The sequence below is a fragment of the Physeter macrocephalus genome, chromosome 2 (assembly GCF_002837175.3).
Source record: "Physeter macrocephalus isolate SW-GA chromosome 2, ASM283717v5, whole genome shotgun sequence".
In the NCBI taxonomy this organism is placed as follows: Eukaryota; Metazoa; Chordata; class Mammalia; order Artiodactyla; family Physeteridae; genus Physeter; species Physeter macrocephalus.
The window spans coordinates 17521146-17539524 of NC_041215.1; the positions used below are offsets into that span (position 1 = coordinate 17521146).

At 41.5% G+C, this 18379-nt stretch overlaps 1 pseudogene; it reads left to right on the top strand.

Annotated features, from left to right (window-relative positions):
* The first annotated feature begins 6578 nt into the window (after positions 1–6578).
* Positions 6579–7253, top strand: LOC102981308 (group XIIA secretory phospholipase A2-like; annotated as a pseudogene).
* The last annotated feature ends 11126 nt before the right edge of the window (positions 7254–18379 follow it).

Genomic DNA, 18379 nt, shown 5'->3' on the forward strand with positions numbered 1-18379 from the left:
GACAGGCAGTGCCACCTAATGGTCAGGCCAATGCTATTGCAGAGTCCTGGCTCTAGATCCAGACTGCCTAGTTTCAAATCTTAGCTCAGGCACTTATTAGCTGTGTGACTTTGGGAAAATTGTTCAACTTTTCTGTCCCTAAGGCATCTCTGATATGGGAATAGGGATAGCTTCAACAGTTTCCTAAATGGTTGTCTTTACATCCCATGCTCTACCTTGCATCCGGGAAAGCTTTCTGAAACAAGAATCTGAGCCCAGCACACGCCTGCCTCACAGCCCCACAGATATTTTGCAGGCTAAATGTGCTTCATAGGCACATAAATCATATTCACTCTGGCCCCAGTCCACCTCACCAGCCTCATCTCCCACCCCTCTCCCTCAGGCTGCTCATCTGCCCTGAGTACTCGCTCAGGCATGGTCCAGCCTCCGTGTGGTCCCCTCCACCAGGAATTTCCCTTTTTCCTCCACTGCTCTGCCCCTGGCCAAGTCCTCCATGTGTGCATTCTTTTGTATGTCCTTCCTTGACCCCCAAGGCAGATCCCCCAGAGCCCTACTCTGCCCCTTTCCCTACCCCAAGGTAGAGTTAACATCTCCCCTCTCCATGAATTCTGTATGTAACCAAACCTAAGGCATCATTAATTTTAAGGTACACCCATATTTTATGTACCACCAAACCTAACAAACTGTGACACAATGCCTTCTTATTCTTTAGAATTTTTATGTTATCCTTATTGAACAAGCTGTTGTAGATTTATTTGGAAAAAACTTTGACAACATATCACTCTTTCTTATATACGAAAAGGAAAACAGAAGTGGAAAATAAGTTAGTTAAGATATTTTGGAAACTTCTTTACATTCAGAATGTTCAAAACTACTTTCAACACGAGCTATCAGAGTCTATGTTTCAATGTCCATGTTTCTCTACATCACTAGTTCTCAAGGTATGGTCTCTGGAGCAGCAACATCAGCATCATCTGGGAACTTAGAAATTCAGATTCTCAGGCTCTCCCCCAGATTTGATGAACCAGAAGGTCTGGGGTGGGGCCCAGCAAGTTGTGTTTAACAGGTTCTCCAGGTGATTCTGATGCATGCTCAGGTCTGAGAACCCAGATCTGCACGGTATTGTTCTCTGGTGTACCAACAGTATGATGATGAAGTATTTATTAAAAGAACCCAAAAGAGAACCAGAAGCCATTGCTGGCTCTCTACCACCCTTACACTCCTCAGTAGAGCACACAAGTATAAACCAAATATCCCTAGCTTTTTACCTGTGATAGGATGAGATTATAATAGCTTTTTTAAAAAAAATTAACTTATTTTTGGCTGCATTGGGTCTTAGTTGCCGCACGTGGGCTTTCTCTAGTTGCGGTGAGCAGGGGCTACTCTTCGTTGTGGTGCCCAGGCTTCCTAATGTGGTCGCTTCTCTTGTTGTGGAGCACGGGCTCTAGATGCATGGTCTTCAGTAGTTGTGGTGTGCGGGCTTAGTAGTTGTGGCACATGGGCTTAGTTGCTCCATGGCATGTGGGATCTTCCTGGACCAGGGCTCGAACCCATGTCCCCTGCATTGGAAGGTAGATTCTTAACCACTGCGCCACCAAGGAAGCCCCTATAATAGCTTTTATAACCAAGTTATTACAGCATAAAACTCCAGGGACTTTCTTGTTGAAAACCAGACCCTCTAAAAGTGTCTCAGTTTTTTTTTTAGAGTTTCCTGCAGGTGCACCTTACAGATGCCCTTTCTATCCATCCATCCATCCATCCATTCATCCATCCATCCATCCACCCACCCACCCACCCACCTACCTTTCCATCCATCCACTCACCCACCTATCTTTCTGTCCATCCCCAATCCATACATACATACATGCCAGACCTTTCACCTTACTGACAGGTAGCTGTCTTTGCTACTTTTGACCTCCATGAGGTCACTGTCTTGTGCTGGTCCCTAGCCCTGACATTCATGACCTAGACTCAGAAACTCTTTCTGCTTCCTCCTGGTTCATCTCAACCAGGTTGCGATGTTTAACTAGGCTTTACTGAGGTCAGAGGTAATGCCATCCTGTTAAATCCATGTCGGATCCTGATCCTCCTCTGCTGAGAGCCCATGTGACTCCCACCTCACTCAGAGTAAAAGCCAAATTCCTCACTGTGGCCTGTAGGGTCCTTCATGATCTGCCCCTGTCATATTCTTGCCCTCATCTCCTCCCAGACTCCCCTTCACTTTTTCTGCTTTGACCACACTGTCTCTTTGTCTTTCCTTGAAGATGCTAGGCACTCTCCTGCCTCTGGGCCTTTGCCTTTGCTGTTCCCTGTATCTAAATGCTTTACCTCAGATACCTTCAGGTAACCATATGGCTCACTTCCTCATTTCAAGTTATTGGTTAAGTGTCCCCTTGTCATTGAGGCCTTCCCTGACTGCCCTGTCTAAAGTCACACACACACACACACACACACACACACACACACACACACATGCCCCATCACTATTGCCCAATTATTTTTATTCATTGTACCCACCACCTTCTAATATACAAAACAGTTTGCTTATTTACTTTATTTATTTTGTATATTCTCTCTCTACACTACTGGAATGCCAGATCCACAGGGCAAGGATTTTTGTTTATTCATTGTTGTAACCCTTAGAGTAGTTATCAGCTGTTTCAAGCAACTGACTAGCTCCTGAGAGGTCTCCTGGTGGTAGGGGCCAGTAGTTCTCAGCAATGGGAATCTCTTGGCATCTACATATCTGAGTCCAGGCTCAATCTCCAGCCTCACCCCAGAGGGCACTGCTCCATTCTGGGTCCAAGGGATAAAATAGTGAACAGACAAAAATCCCCATTCTCAAGGAGTCTTGTTTTTGCACATGCTGTTCCCTCTACCTGAAATTTCCTTTCTCTCTCTAACTCTAGCTCCCCTTCCAACTCCCAGACCCAGAAGAGATATTTCCTCCCAGGAAACCTTCACAATAGCTCCAAAAGTAACTTCTACTAATTGATAGAAATTCCTTTATGATGTGGTTATCTTAGGCCAGTCTCCTTTTAGCAGATCTTGAGGTAGGAGTTAAGATGCACATGCTTTGTTGGGGAATGCACATGCTTTTGTATTTGTCTTTCCTTGAAGATGCTAGGCACTCTCCTGCCTCTGGGCCTTTGCCTTTGCTGTTCCCTGTATCTAAATGCTTTACCTCAGATACCTTCAGGTAACCATATGGCTCACTTCCTCATTTCAAGTTATTGGTTAAGTGTCCCCTTGTCATTGAGGCCTTCCCTGACTGCCCTGTCTAAAGTCACACACACACACACACACACACACACACACACACACACATGCCCCATCACTATTGCCCAATTATTTTTATTCATTGTACCCACCACCTTCTAATATACAAAACAGTTTGCTTATTTACTTTATTTATTTTGTATATTCTCTCTCTACACTACTGGAATGCCAGATCCACAGGGCAAGGATTTTTGTTTATTCATTGTTGTAACCCTTAGAGTAGTTATCAGCTGTTTCAAGCAACTGACTAGCTCCTGAGAGGTCTCCTGGTGGTAGGGGCCAGTAGTTCTCAGCAATGGGAATCTCTTGGCATCTACATATCTGAGTCCAGGCTCAATCTCCAGCCTCACCCCAGAGGGCACTGCTCCATTCTGGGTCCAAGGGATAAAATAGTGAACAGACAAAAATCCCCATTCTCAAGGAGTCTTGTTTTTGCACATGCTGTTCCCTCTACCTGAAATTTCCTTTCTCTCTCTAACTCTAGCTCCCCTTCCAACTCCCAGACCCAGAAGAGATATTTCCTCCCAGGAAACCTTCACAATAGCTCCAAAAGTAACTTCTACTAATTGATAGAAATTCCTTTATGATGTGGTTATCTTAGGCCAGTCTCCTTTTAGCAGATCTTGAGGTAGGAGTTAAGATGCACATGCTTTGTTGGGGAATGCACATGCTTTTGTAAGGGTTTGGATGTACTTGATTTGTCTGAGAGCCAGGGTTGTGATCACATGATTTGTTGGGTTAGTAAGGGTTGGGATGACATAATTTGTTGGAGGAGTAAGTGTTGGCATGCAAATGATTTTTTTGGAGGGTAATAGTTAGACTGCACATGATATGTTGAGGGGAACAGTTAGCATGCAAATAATTTGTTGGGGGGGTAATTGTTGGGATGTACATGGTTTATTGGGGGCAGGGGTAGAAGGGGTTGGAATGCACATGATTATTTTAGGGAGGATATGGGTTGTCCCAGCTAATTCCATGGGGGAGCTCTGGAATGGGTACCATGGAGATGATCCATCTTGAGGCAGAGCCTTTCATCCCCCTGTTTTAGTCAGTCATTGGTTATGGGCTGCCTCTGGGGGTGGGGTGTGTACATAACTTGACAGGCAAAGTGATGAATGGGATCTGGACAGAGCACCAGGGGTGTTCACTACAGTGCTCAAAACTTTGTCTGGTTATGTTTACCCACTGCCTCAAAAGTTGCTATATAGAATATGAATGTCACTTCCTCTTCATTTTAAAGTGTTCAAAATAATGATTTCCCATAAACCATGTTGCATCATCACATGATAAAGCCAGGGGTGAGCAGCTTACACGTAATTCTTAATTCTTTATAGTCTCAAGGATTATGATGTCACTCAGGCTTAATTCATGTTAAGTGTTGGTGTAGAGGATGATGTCAGTACCTCCCCTGGCCCCATTTCCTGGCCTACTCCTTAGAACTAGTTCCATGAAAATATATTTTTAAAAAAACAAATAAAGGAAAAAAATCAAATTTTGTTAATGTCATGAGTGTATTCACCCCTCCCCAAAGAACAAAGGGATTTTTTTTTTTTTTTTTTTTTTTTGTGGTACGTGGACCTCTCACTGCTGTGGCCTCTCCCGTTGCGGAGCACAGGCTCCGGACGCGCAGGCTCAGCGGCCATGGCTCACGGGCCCAGCCGCTCCGCGGCATGTGGGATCCTCCCGGACCGGGGCACGAACCCGCGTCCCCTGCATCGGCAGGCGGACTCCCAACCGCTGCGCCACCAGGGAAGCCCCAAGATTTTTTTGATGTGGACCACTTTTAAAGTCTTTATAGAATTTGTTACAACATTGCTTCTGTTTTATGCTTTGGTTTTCTGGCTGTGAGGCATGTGGGATCTTAGGTCCCTGACCAGGGATTGAACCTGCACACCCTGCATTGGAAGGCAAAGTCTCAACAACTGGACCACCAGGGAAGTCCCAAGGATTTTTCTTTATGCACCCATCTTTCAGCTGTTGTGAGATGGCTGTTACCGTTACTGAACCAAACTTGGGTCTGCTCGCCCACTCGTAGTAAAGCCAATCTACTGACACCAGGTTGTGGTGAAGGAAAGTGCAGGGTTTATTGCAGGGCACCAAGTAAGGAGTCCAGGCAGCTAGAGCTCCAAGGCCTAAACTCCACGATGGCTTTCAGGGAAAGGTTTTTAAAGACAGGGTGAGGGAGAAGGTTGCAGGGTTTGATCAGCTTGTGGACATTCTTTTGATTGGTTGGTGGTGAAAGGTAATTGGGTGTCAACATCATCAACCTTCTGGTTCCAACTGGTCTGGGATCTACGTGCTTGTGGGCAGCATACAGTTAACTTCTTTCCATCTGGTGGGGGTTTCAGTATCTGCAAAACAGCTCAAAAGACATGGACAGAATCGATCTATAGCCCTTGAGGAGGAACTGAAGGTCCTTGACTTTGTTTAATGGCTAAACTATTATTTTGTCTCACTTGACTGTTTTCCTTTTTTTCTGCATTTTCTCACTACTCTGATTAAATTTATTCTTTGGAACTCAGGGAAGACCTAGGAGGATAAAATTTTTCTACAAACAAGAGGTGGGTGGAGGACATGAAGTGAGGGTGCCTGTCCTGGGAAGGCCCCATGGGGTCCTGCTTGGTTACATTATCACTCACATCTGCCCTTTCCTTCAAAAAATTGTCCTCATCTAAACGGGAGCTGCTCTGGCAGGTAATGATCCTCATCCTTAGGGAGCATCTTGCAGCTAATGACTGTTAGAGATGGGGGTACGAAAGGCCAGCCCCTTATCTCAGAGTGGGAGCAACTCTGTGTTATCACTCTTGCTCCAGGGCTTCTCCTGGAATCAGGGTGATGTTTGACTTTGGCTGAACCTACATGTTTTTTTAAATTTATTTTTTATTTTTTGGCCACGCTGCAGGGCATGCGGGATCTCAGTTCCCTGACCAGAGATCCAACCCCTGCCCCCTGCAGTGGAAGTGCGGAGTCTTAACCATTGGACCACCAGGGAAGTCTTAAGAACATACATTTTTGTTCAACTCCTTCATCTACCTTATCCTGTTTTCCTCACTCTCTCTCTCTCCTGGCAGCATCCCCAACAAAATCATGAGCACCCAGCCCCCACCTACAGAACATGACCTAACACAATCCCTCCCTTATTTGGCTATATCATCAAAACAGGAAAAAATAATTCAAGGTTTCCAGCTTTTTCTGGTTTTATTCTGAGACAAAATTTAGAAATACTGTACATGGGGCCGCCTCCCAAGTGGAAGCCCAGTGAAGGTGGCTAGGACCAGCCTCCCAGCCAGGAAGGACACATGGGTATGGAGCTGGTTGCAGCCACTCAGCCCGGGCTCAGCTAGGCTGCCCAGGGCATCCTGGGGGCTCCGTGGAGGTGCACCCATCATGCTGCTCCAGGGACCCGTGGGGTCCCACGTGGCGCCGATGACTTTTCTCCTGCCCTCCTCTTCCTCCTGACCACTACTTTCAGGAGCTAGGAGCAGGCCCAGACCACCGACTGGAGGTCTACCCTGCAGGCCAACCGGAAGGGTGTTAACAAGAAAGACAAATGCCTGAATGCAGTCTTGGACCTCCTGGGAGGAGAGGACTGGCTCTGCCAGTGTAAATGCAGGGCTGGATCTAAGCCTTTCCCACGTTGTGATGATAAACCGTCCCTACAGAATGGATGTGGCTCTTCACTGTTTGGTGTTCATCTGAACATTGGCATCCCTTCCTTGACAAAGTGCTGCAAACAACGCGACAGGGGCTATGGGATGTGTGGCAAAAGCAAAAAGGACTGTGATGAGGAGTACCAGTATTGTCCCTCCAAGATCTGCTGAGATTTGAGTAAAACACTAGGACCAGCTCAGCATGTAAGTGAAACCACAGTGGAGCTCTTGCTTGACAGTGTTATACATTTAGGCAGTAAATCATAACTGGACAGCCAAGGAGCCTCATGTAGCTGTCGCTACAATGAAAAAACTGATCTTTAAAGAAGATACAGGTGGTGACAGCAGATGAGGACAGATGAACATAACCTTTGACAAAGAACTAATGTTTTAACCGCATAAAGCTGCCTTATTTTGGTGAAAGGGCTATTTTTTTAAACATCTTTATTGGAGTATAATTGCTTTATAATGGTGGGTTAGTTTCTGCTTTATAACCAAGTGAATCAGCTGTATGTATACTTATATCCCTATATCTCCTCCCTCTTGCGTCTCCCTCCCACCCTCCCTATCCCACCCGTCTAGGTGGTCACAAATCATCGAGCTGATCTCCCTGTGCTATGCGGCTGCTTCCCACTAGCTATCTATTTTACATTTGGTAGTGTATATATGACCATGTCACTCTCTCACTTCGTCCCAGCTTACCCTTCCCACACCCCATGTCCTCAAGTCCATTCTCTACGTCTGTGTGAAAGGGTTATTTTGACATTAAAACTTCAAACTAAAGAAAAAAAATGGGGGAGGTTATCTTTCTGGATGTGCTGCCTTAGTGTGCCTAATTGTCTTGACCAATTTCAGAAAAGGTGCATATTAAGGGGAGAATATTTTAAAAGAAAGAGTCTGTAACTCAATTTTCACAACTGTATTTACCAAAAAAATAAGGTCAAGTGTAAAATTCATTATAAAGTATGTTCAACATTATCTTATTTGGAAAAAGGGGAAAACTTCTCTTATGTTTGTTTACTGTAAACATTTAAATATACATTTATGCTTGGAAAACAATGAACACTGTACTTGGATCATGGCAGGGTGCAAAAAGATCCCTTGTTATTAATATTATTTTACTGATAATGATGAGGATGATGGTTGAATCCTATTTGAACTTAGAGTACTTAGTCCTTACACCATACTGCCACCTTCCGGGGAACCTACAGAATAAGAAATTCAAAGGAGCTTCAAGTGCTGGGTTTATGAAACAGGTCGAAATCTTTGGGATGTGAGGAACTGAAGCAAATCCTACAAAAATATTAATTAGTGCCTTTTTATATCACCTTAAATCTATTAATATGTTCTTATTGCATTTGAAAATTCAGGTCCAAAGATACTCATTAAGTTAATAAGCTAAATTTTGTAACAAGTGCATAAAAGTGGGAGTTACGTACTTTATTCATCCACCCATCCACCCACCCATTCATCCATCCATCATCCACCATCCATTCACCCATCATCTACTCATTCATCCAACAAATGTTTAAGATATACCTTCTCTGTGCTCAGTGATTTTATGTCAGGGTTATTAATTTTAATCTCAATTTTCTCATATTTCAAGTGGGGTTAATCATGTCAATCCATTTACTCTTTAGGGGAAAGAAATACATTCATGGCACTAACAAAATTTGATTTTCTTTCTTTTATTCGTTAAAAAATGCATTTTTCTTGCAGATAGTTCTAGGCAATAAAATCAGATAGTTGGTGCAGAGCAAGTTTGGGAATAGAGAAATGCTAGAGGATTAAAATAAAGATGTTGCTATGTAGTTAACTTATAACACTGACATATTTTGAGTAGCTATTGTAAATTATATACCACTTCAATTTTAATGACTTCACCACATTGCATTGTGTGGAATTATTTATTCAATTCCCTACTGATAGACAAGACACTTAGGCTGCTTCCATTTTCACCCTATAACAAATAATACTGCAATGAACATCCTTATGTGTTTTATCACTGAGATCTTGTGCAAATATTTCTACAGAGTAATTTGTTGGAACTGAGTCAAAGGGTAAAGACATTTGAGATCCTGACTTATTCTGTCTAAATGGTGCTTTTAAAAGATTTATGATTTATATTCCCTCCTGCTTTGATTGTCTCCTCTTTGCCTCTTGGATGAGGGAGGGATTCCTGCCCAACTGTTATGGGGATAGTGGAACACATGACATCTGATGCTGGACAGACAGCACTTTATTAGTCACATATACTCATAGCCCTGGGGGGGTGGGAGGATTCCATGTGTCACACAGGATTCCATGGGGCTATACTCAACAACAGAGTTGAATAGAGTGAATAGCCAGGCGTTGTCAGAGGCAGGCTTTGTAGTGATAAGAGGATGAAGTGCCCTGTCATTCCCATGGGTGGATGTGACTGGTTTGTTTGAATAATTCTGCAGGCTGGCAGGGCACTGAAGCCCATTATTCAGGGATGAGCAGGAACTGTGCCTGGTCCCCATGATAAGGAGGATTGCTTGCTAGGGGATCATTTCTGTGGGAGCAGAGTGAGGAGGTGAACTTACAGTAGGCCATTCAAGACCATCCCAGTTTTCCCCAGATGTCAAGGCAGCCCATAATAGTGGACCTTAATTTTAGGCCTTACACCACTCCTCCCAAACAATAAGGTCAAGTCTAAAGAATAAAACAATGAATAATGTAAAAGCTCACCTCCCAGGCACAACCAGGATTAATAGTTGCGACCAGCCTTCCGTCTATCCCTGTCTGCATACCTGCAGAGAGAAGGATGGCAGACCAGGTCAACTGTAGGGAATATTTGTCATTCTTTTTTGACTGCCCAGATCAATTCAACACCTCCTATGCTTCTCACTCTAGAAGTCAGATCCCGCCCTTCCTTGCCTCCCTTGTAGCACAGGGCTAGGCTCCACAAAGCAGATCCAGCATCACTTGAATCCTAAGCTAGCAATGCAGAAGGCAAGAATTTCAGGGGACCCATGCTGGGAGGGTAGTGAAATGGAGAGGATCCTATGGTCCTTCCCTGCCATGTCCCCTGCCTGACTTTTGTCTGTGGAAATACTTTAGCCAAAGAATAAGTTTAATCAGAGAAGTAAGAAAATGCAGAAACAAAGGAAAACAGTCAAAGGAGACCAAATAATATTAGTCATTAAGCATAGTCAAGGACTTTAGTTCCTTCTCAAGGACTATAGATAATATTCTGAGCCAGATCCTCTGACCTGTCTTAGAGATACTGAAACCCCCACCAGGTGGAAGATGTTAACTACATGATGACCAGACTGTAGCAATGACATAAGCTGCCACAATTCGAAGAACTGGCCTCAAGGAAATGGGAAGAAACCAACCCTGGAAGTGAAGATTAACTGTACTTAAAACAATCAAAATGATGCTGCTCAGACCACTGCATGACCAATTTCAAGATGACTGTCAGAGCTGACTGTGCTGTTTCTGCATGTAGCCCCCTCCTTCTGTCTATAAAAGCTCTTGCCCACTGGTTGTCAGTGGGAGAGGGAGTCAGCCTTTGGACAGGAGTCTGCCCTCCCACTGGTTGCTGTCGTCCAGGATAAAGCAAACTTTCCTTTCCACCAACCTTGCCTCTTTATTGGCTTTTGAACAGCAAGCAGCTGGACCTCCTCTTTTGGTAACAGTAGCAGCAGCTATACAAGGTTTTCTAGGGTTACCAGTGCCAGAGGATCAAGAGTTAGCATCCAGCATCCAGGGTTGGTCACATCAGTGTCTGGGTTTTGGTGTCTGTGCCTGCCACGTGGGAAATTACCTTAAGGCAATGACAGGCTCCAACTATATCATCAGGCAAGCCATGTTGGAGGTCACAGCATAGAAAGGTTCACAGGCCAAACTGAAATACTTAAATCACATGGTTTACTAAATCAACTTAAAACACAGTGAGGAACAAGAGGAGAGATGGGGTAACACACTTAGGTGTGTGAGTGGACAGACCATGCTGAGTTCTAGGGTACACAATGTTCGTATGTCTTGTCTCCTTCTCTTTGCCCAGTCAGGCTTCCCTGCTGCTGCTGAGGACAGAGCTGAGGTTTGAGCAAGCGGTCCCCAACCAGAAGGTGCCCTGGACAATGACATATGCTTTTGGTCACTGGCATTGAAGTCCAAGGAGCAAGTGAGGAATTCGAGGACTGCAAGGCCAGTTGGTTGCTTCTATATGTGATGGGGAGCTTACAAAAAAAAAAAAGAATGACAAGCTCAAAGTCCTAAAATATTTGCTCAATTCACTTGTCAGGGAATCAGGGACTTTATCTTACTTTACTAAAAGAATGTCTTATTTCCTACATCTTCAGGCTGAAATAATCTAAAACTAACCTTAAAGTTTTATCTTTCAGGTAGCAGAATTACAGCCACATATAAACTCACAGCCTCAGTGGATTCCCAATTGTGATAGAGTTTGTGTTAAGGAGACTCCATAACTGTTCTAAAATAATCTCTGGGAACAAGAAAACTCTTAACAACACTTTTAATTTGTATCTTCAAAAAGATAAAACAAGAATAGTTGCAAGTAAAAAAAGAATAAGACAGAGATTTAAGAAATTAAAATTATGGAAACCAACATGAAAATTCAATAAAAGGATTAGATATAAAGTGGTGACACTCTGCAAGAAAGGAGACCAAAAAGATAAAGAGTCTGAGGAGTTTTAGAAAGAAAGAAACAAAAAGGAAAAAAAATCCAAAAAGACCATGTTATCTAAGAAAATAATATAAAATACTTTTCCAGAGCTGAAAGACATGAATTTCCAGATCAAAGAAGCCTACTGAGTAAACCACAGTGAAATTTTGGAACATGTAGTATATAAAGAAATTATTTTTTCTATTTCTTTATATTTCCCATAATATATAACATTTAAGAATAAGCAACATGGATGACTTTAAGTTGTCATAACCCTTTCTGTTCTATGGGGCATTTTTTTTTTTGTCAATTCCTGTTGGGTGTTATCCGTGTTTGTATTGTTGGTGTGGCAAGAACTCTACTGAGCATGTAATCTTCTCTATATATTAGGAATATATCTCCAAGTTTATCACTTATCATTTACTCTTTATTCTTGTATAATATAGAGAATGTTATAATTTAAGTCTATTAAATCCATTAGTGTTTTTCTTTGTGATATATTAAAAAAATAAGTATTGAATAACATGGATGATTTTAATAATATAAATACAAAACAAGGCAGAAAAGGAAAAAATAATTGATAATCAGGAAACACCACCAAATAATACTCTTAATTTTGACCATAACTTGTACTTTTACAAATTAACATACTGAAGAAAAGGTGGAGCAAATTGAGAAGAGTAAAGAGAACTGGCTCACCCACCACCAGTCACTCCCATCAGGAATCTTGCACAAGCCTCTTAGATAGCCTCAACCACCACAGGGCAGACAGCAGAAGCAAGAAGAACTACAATCCTACAGCCTGTGGAACAAAAACCACATTCACAGAAAGACAGACAAGATGAAAAGGCAGAGGGCTATGTACCAGATGAAGGAACAAGGTAAAACCCCCCAAAAACAACTAAATGAAGTGGAGATAGGCAACCTTCCAGAAAAAAGAATTCAGAATAATGATAGTGAAGATGAATTAACAGACTTAATTGGACTTCTTGACTTTACTCTCCCCCTCCATTAGATTTTACTCATTCCCTCTCCAGTTAACGCTATTAAATCCAGATTGAATTATGATGCTTCATACATAATCCCCTACAGATCTATAGCAAACTCTGTAACAGAATGCAAAATTCTTCATAAATAGATATCAACGTAATTTCCCAGATGTGTTTCATACTTTTAGCCCCTTCCACTTTGCTTTCCATCCCTCAACCACCCAGATTGGTCCATATCTCGTTGACATGTTTCATTGCATACCTGGGCATTATTTACTTGCTTATGCATCCATAAGACAGCACACACAGAGTCTTCTTTTGGAATGCATATCTCCCTTTTTTTCCGAAGTGAAACTGATGCCTACATAAGCCACCGTTCAGAAGTTGCCTTCTGGTTGAAAACTTTTATACACCATTTGGGCTTAAAATTCTCTGCTTTTGCTACCTTAATTCTTTGTTCATAATTCTATTGTAATTCCTGACATTTTCATTTACTTAATGATTTATGTTTCCTCCTCCTCCTTCACCAACAACACTTATATTTGCTCAGCTAAGGGGAGAATCTATGCCACATTAATCTTTTAAATTTACTATCTAACATTGTGCAAGGAACATAGTAGATGTTAAATACATTATTATTACATAAATTAAACTGAACAAACCATGTGCTGTGAGCACTTAGAGTAAATCTATTTTCTTTTTTTTAAACATCTTTATTGGAGTATAATTGTTTTACAATGGTGTTAGTTTCTGCTGTATAACAAAATGAATCAGCTATACGTATACATATATCACCATATTCCCCTCCCTCTTGCCCCACCCTCCCATCCTTCCTATCCCACCCCTATAGGTGGACACAAATCATCGAGCTGATCTCCCTGTGCTATGCGGCTGCTTCCCACTAGCTATCTATTTTACATTTGGTAGTGTATATATGACCATGTCACTCTCTCACTTCGTCCCAGCTTACCCTTCCCACACCCCATGTCCTCAAGTCCATTCTCTACGTCTGTGTGAAAGGGTTATTTTGACATTAAAACTTCAAACTAAAGAAAAAAAATGGGGGAGGTTATCTTTCTGGATGTGCTGCCTTAGTGTGCCTAATTGTCTTGACCAATTTCAGAAAAGGTGCATATTAAGGGGAGAATATTTTAAAAGAAAGAGTCTGTAACTCAATTTTCACAACTGTATTTACCAAAAAAATAAGGTCAAGTGTAAAATTCATTATAAAGTATGTTCAACATTATCTTATTTGGAAAAAGGGGAAAACTTCTCTTATGTTTGTTTACTGTAAACATTTAAATATACATTTATGCTTGGAAAACAATGAACACTGTACTTGGATCATGGCAGGGTGCAAAAAGATCCCTTGTTATTAATATTATTTTACTGATAATGATGAGGATGATGGTTGAATCCTATTTGAACTTAGAGTACTTAGTCCTTACACCATACTGCCACCTTCCGGGGAACCTACAGAATAAGAAATTCAAAGGAGCTTCAAGTGCTGGGTTTATGAAACAGGTCGAAATCTTTGGGATGTGAGGAACTGAAGCAAATCCTACAAAAATATTAATTAGTGCCTTTTTATATCACCTTAAATCTATTAATATGTTCTTATTGCATTTGAAAATTCAGGTCCAAAGATACTCATTAAGTTAATAAGCTAAATTTTGTAACAAGTGCATAAAAGTGGGAGTTACGTACTTTATTCATCCACCCATCCACCCACCCATTCATCCATCCATCATCCACCATCCATTCACCCATCATCTACTCATTCATCCAACAAATGTTTAAGATATACCTTCTCTGTGCTCAGTGATTTTATGTCAGGGTTATTAATTTTAATCTCAATTTTCTCATATTTCAAGTGGGGTTAATCATGTCAATCCATTTACTCTTTAGGGGAAAGAAATACATTCATGGCACTAACAAAATTTGATTTTCTTTCTTTTATTCGTTAAAAAATGCATTTTTCTTGCAGATAGTTCTAGGCAATAAAATCAGATAGTTGGTGCAGAGCAAGTTTGGGAATAGAGAAATGCTAGAGGATTAAAATAAAGATGTTGCTATGTAGTTAACTTATAACACTGACATATTTTGAGTAGCTATTGTAAATTATATACCACTTCAATTTTAATGACTTCACCACATTGCATTGTGTGGAATTATTTATTCAATTCCCTACTGATAGACAAGACACTTAGGCTGCTTCCATTTTCACCCTATAACAAATAATACTGCAATGAACATCCTTATGTGTTTTATCACTGAGATCTTGTGCAAATATTTCTACAGAGTAATTTGTTGGAACTGAGTCAAAGGGTAAAGACATTTGAGATCCTGACTTATTCTGTCTAAATGGTGCTTTTAAAAGATTTATGATTTATATTCCCTCCTGCTTTGATTGTCTCCTCTTTGCCTCTTGGATGAGGGAGGGATTCCTGCCCAACTGTTATGGGGATAGTGGAACACATGACATCTGATGCTGGACAGACAGCACTTTATTAGTCACATATACTCATAGCCCTGGGGGGGTGGGAGGATTCCATGTGTCACACAGGATTCCATGGGGCTATACTCAACAACAGAGTTGAATAGAGTGAATAGCCAGGCGTTGTCAGAGGCAGGCTTTGTAGTGATAAGAGGATGAAGTGCCCTGTCATTCCCATGGGTGGATGTGACTGGTTTGTTTGAATAATTCTGCAGGCTGGCAGGGCACTGAAGCCCATTATTCAGGGATGAGCAGGAACTGTGCCTGGTCCCCATGATAAGGAGGATTGCTTGCTAGGGGATCATTTCTGTGGGAGCAGAGTGAGGAGGTGAACTTACAGTAGGCCATTCAAGACCATCCCAGTTTTCCCCAGATGTCAAGGCAGCCCATAATAGTGGACCTTAATTTTAGGCCTTACACCACTCCTCCCAAACAATAAGGTCAAGTCTAAAGAATAAAACAATGAATAATGTAAAAGCTCACCTCCCAGGCACAACCAGGATTAATAGTTGCGACCAGCCTTCCGTCTATCCCTGTCTGCATACCTGCAGAGAGAAGGATGGCAGACCAGGTCAACTGTAGGGAATATTTGTCATTCTTTTTTGACTGCCCAGATCAATTCAACACCTCCTATGCTTCTCACTCTAGAAGTCAGATCCCGCCCTTCCTTGCCTCCCTTGTAGCACAGGGCTAGGCTCCACAAAGCAGATCCAGCATCACTTGAATCCTAAGCTAGCAATGCAGAAGGCAAGAATTTCAGGGGACCCATGCTGGGAGGGTAGTGAAATGGAGAGGATCCTATGGTCCTTCCCTGCCATGTCCCCTGCCTGACTTTTGTCTGTGGAAATACTTTAGCCAAAGAATAAGTTTAATCAGAGAAGTAAGAAAATGCAGAAACAAAGGAAAACAGTCAAAGGAGACCAAATAATATTAGTCATTAAGCATAGTCAAGGACTTTAGTTCCTTCTCAAGGACTATAGATAATATTCTGAGCCAGATCCTCTGACCTGTCTTAGAGATACTGAAACCCCCACCAGGTGGAAGATGTTAACTACATGATGACCAGACTGTAGCAATGACATAAGCTGCCACAATTCGAAGAACTGGCCTCAAGGAAATGGGAAGAAACCAACCCTGGAAGTGAAGATTAACTGTACTTAAAACAATCAAAATGATGCTGCTCAGACCACTGCATGACCAATTTCAAGATGACTGTCAGAGCTGACTGTGCTGTTTCTGCATGTAGCCCCCTCCTTCTGTCTATAAAAGCTCTTGCCCACTGGTTGTCAGTGGGAGAGGGAGTCAGCCTTTGGACAGGAGTCTGCCCTCCCACTGGTTGCTGTCGTCCAGGATAAAGCAAACTTTCCTTTCCACCAACCTTGCCTCTTTATTGGCTTTTGAACAGCAAGCAGCTGGACCTCCTCTTTTGGTAACAGTAGCAGCAGCTATACAAGGTTTTCTAGGGTTACCAGTGCCAGAGGATCAAGAGTTAGCATCCAGCATCCAGGGTTGGTCACATCAGTGTCTGGGTTTTGGTGTCTGTGCCTGCCACGTGGGAAATTACCTTAAGGCAATGACAGGCTCCAACTATATCATCAGGCAAGCCATGTTGGAGGTCACAGCATAGAAAGGTTCACAGGCCAAACTGAAATACTTAAATCACATGGTTTACTAAATCAACTTAAAACACAGTGAGGAACAAGAGGAGAGATGGGGTAACACACTTAGGTGTGTGAGTGGACAGACCATGCTGAGTTCTAGGGTACACAATGTTCGTATGTCTTGTCTCCTTCTCTTTGCCCAGTCAGGCTTCCCTGCTGCTGCTGAGGACAGAGCTGAGGTTTGAGCAAGCGGTCCCCAACCAGAAGGTGCCCTGGACAATGACATATGCTTTTGGTCACTGGCATTGAAGTCCAAGGAGCAAGTGAGGAATTCGAGGACTGCAAGGCCAGTTGGTTGCTTCTATATGTGATGGAGAGCTTACAAAAAAAAAAAAAGAATGACAAGCTCAAAGTCCTAAAATATTTGCTCAATTCACTTGTCAGGGAATCAGGGACTTTATCTTACTTTACTAAAAGAATGTCTTATTTCCTACATCTTCAGGCTGAAATAATCTAAAACTAACCTTAAAGTTTTATCTTTCAGGTAGCAGAATTACAGCCACATATAAACTCACAGCCTCAGTGGATTCCCAATTGTGATAGAGTTTGTGTTAAGGAGACTCCATAACTGTTCTAAAATAATCTCTGGGAACAAGAAAACTCTTAACAACACTTTTAATTTGTATCTTCAAAAAGATAAAACAAGAATAGTTGCAAGTAAAAAAAGAATAAGACAGAGATTTAAGAAATTAAAATTATGGAAACCAACATGAAAATTCAATAAAAGGATTAGATATAAAGTGGTGACACTCTGCAAGAAAGGAGACCAAAAAGATAAAGAGTCTGAGGAGTTTTAGAAAGAAAGAAACAAAAAGGAAAAAAAATCCAAAAAGACCATGTTATCTAAGAAAATAATATAAAATACTTTTCCAGAGCTGAAAGACATGAATTTCCAGATCAAAGAAGCCTACTGAGTAAACCACAGTGAAATTTTGGAACATGTAGTATATAAAGAAATTATTTTTTCTATTTCTTTATATTTCCCATAATATATAACATTTAAGAATAAGCAACATGGATGACTTTAAGTTGTCATAACCCTTTCTGTTCTATGGGGCATTTTTTTTTTTGTCAATTCCTGTTGGGTGTTATCCGTGTTTGTATTGTTGGTGTGGCAAGAACTCTACTGAGCATGTAATCTTCTCTATATATTAGGAATATATCTCCAAGTTTATCACTTATCATTTACTCTTTATTCTTGTATAATATAGAGAATGTTATAATTTAAGTCTATTAAATCCATTAGTGTTTTTCTTTGTGATATATTAAAAAAATAAGTATTGAATAACATGGATGATTTTAATAATATAAATACAAAACAAGGCAGAAAAGGAAAAAATAATTGATAATCAGGAAACACCACCAAATAATACTCTTAATTTTGACCATAACTTGTACTTTTACAAATTAACATACTGAAGAAAAGGTGGAGCAAATTGAGAAGAGTAAAGAGAACTGGCTCACCCACCACCAGTCACTCCCATCAGGAATCTTGCACAAGCCTCTTAGATAGCCTCAACCACCACAGGGCAGACAGCAGAAGCAAGAAGAACTACAATCCTACAGCCTGTGGAACAAAAACCACATTCACAGAAAGACAGACAAGATGAAAAGGCAGAGGGCTATGTACCAGATGAAGGAACAAGATA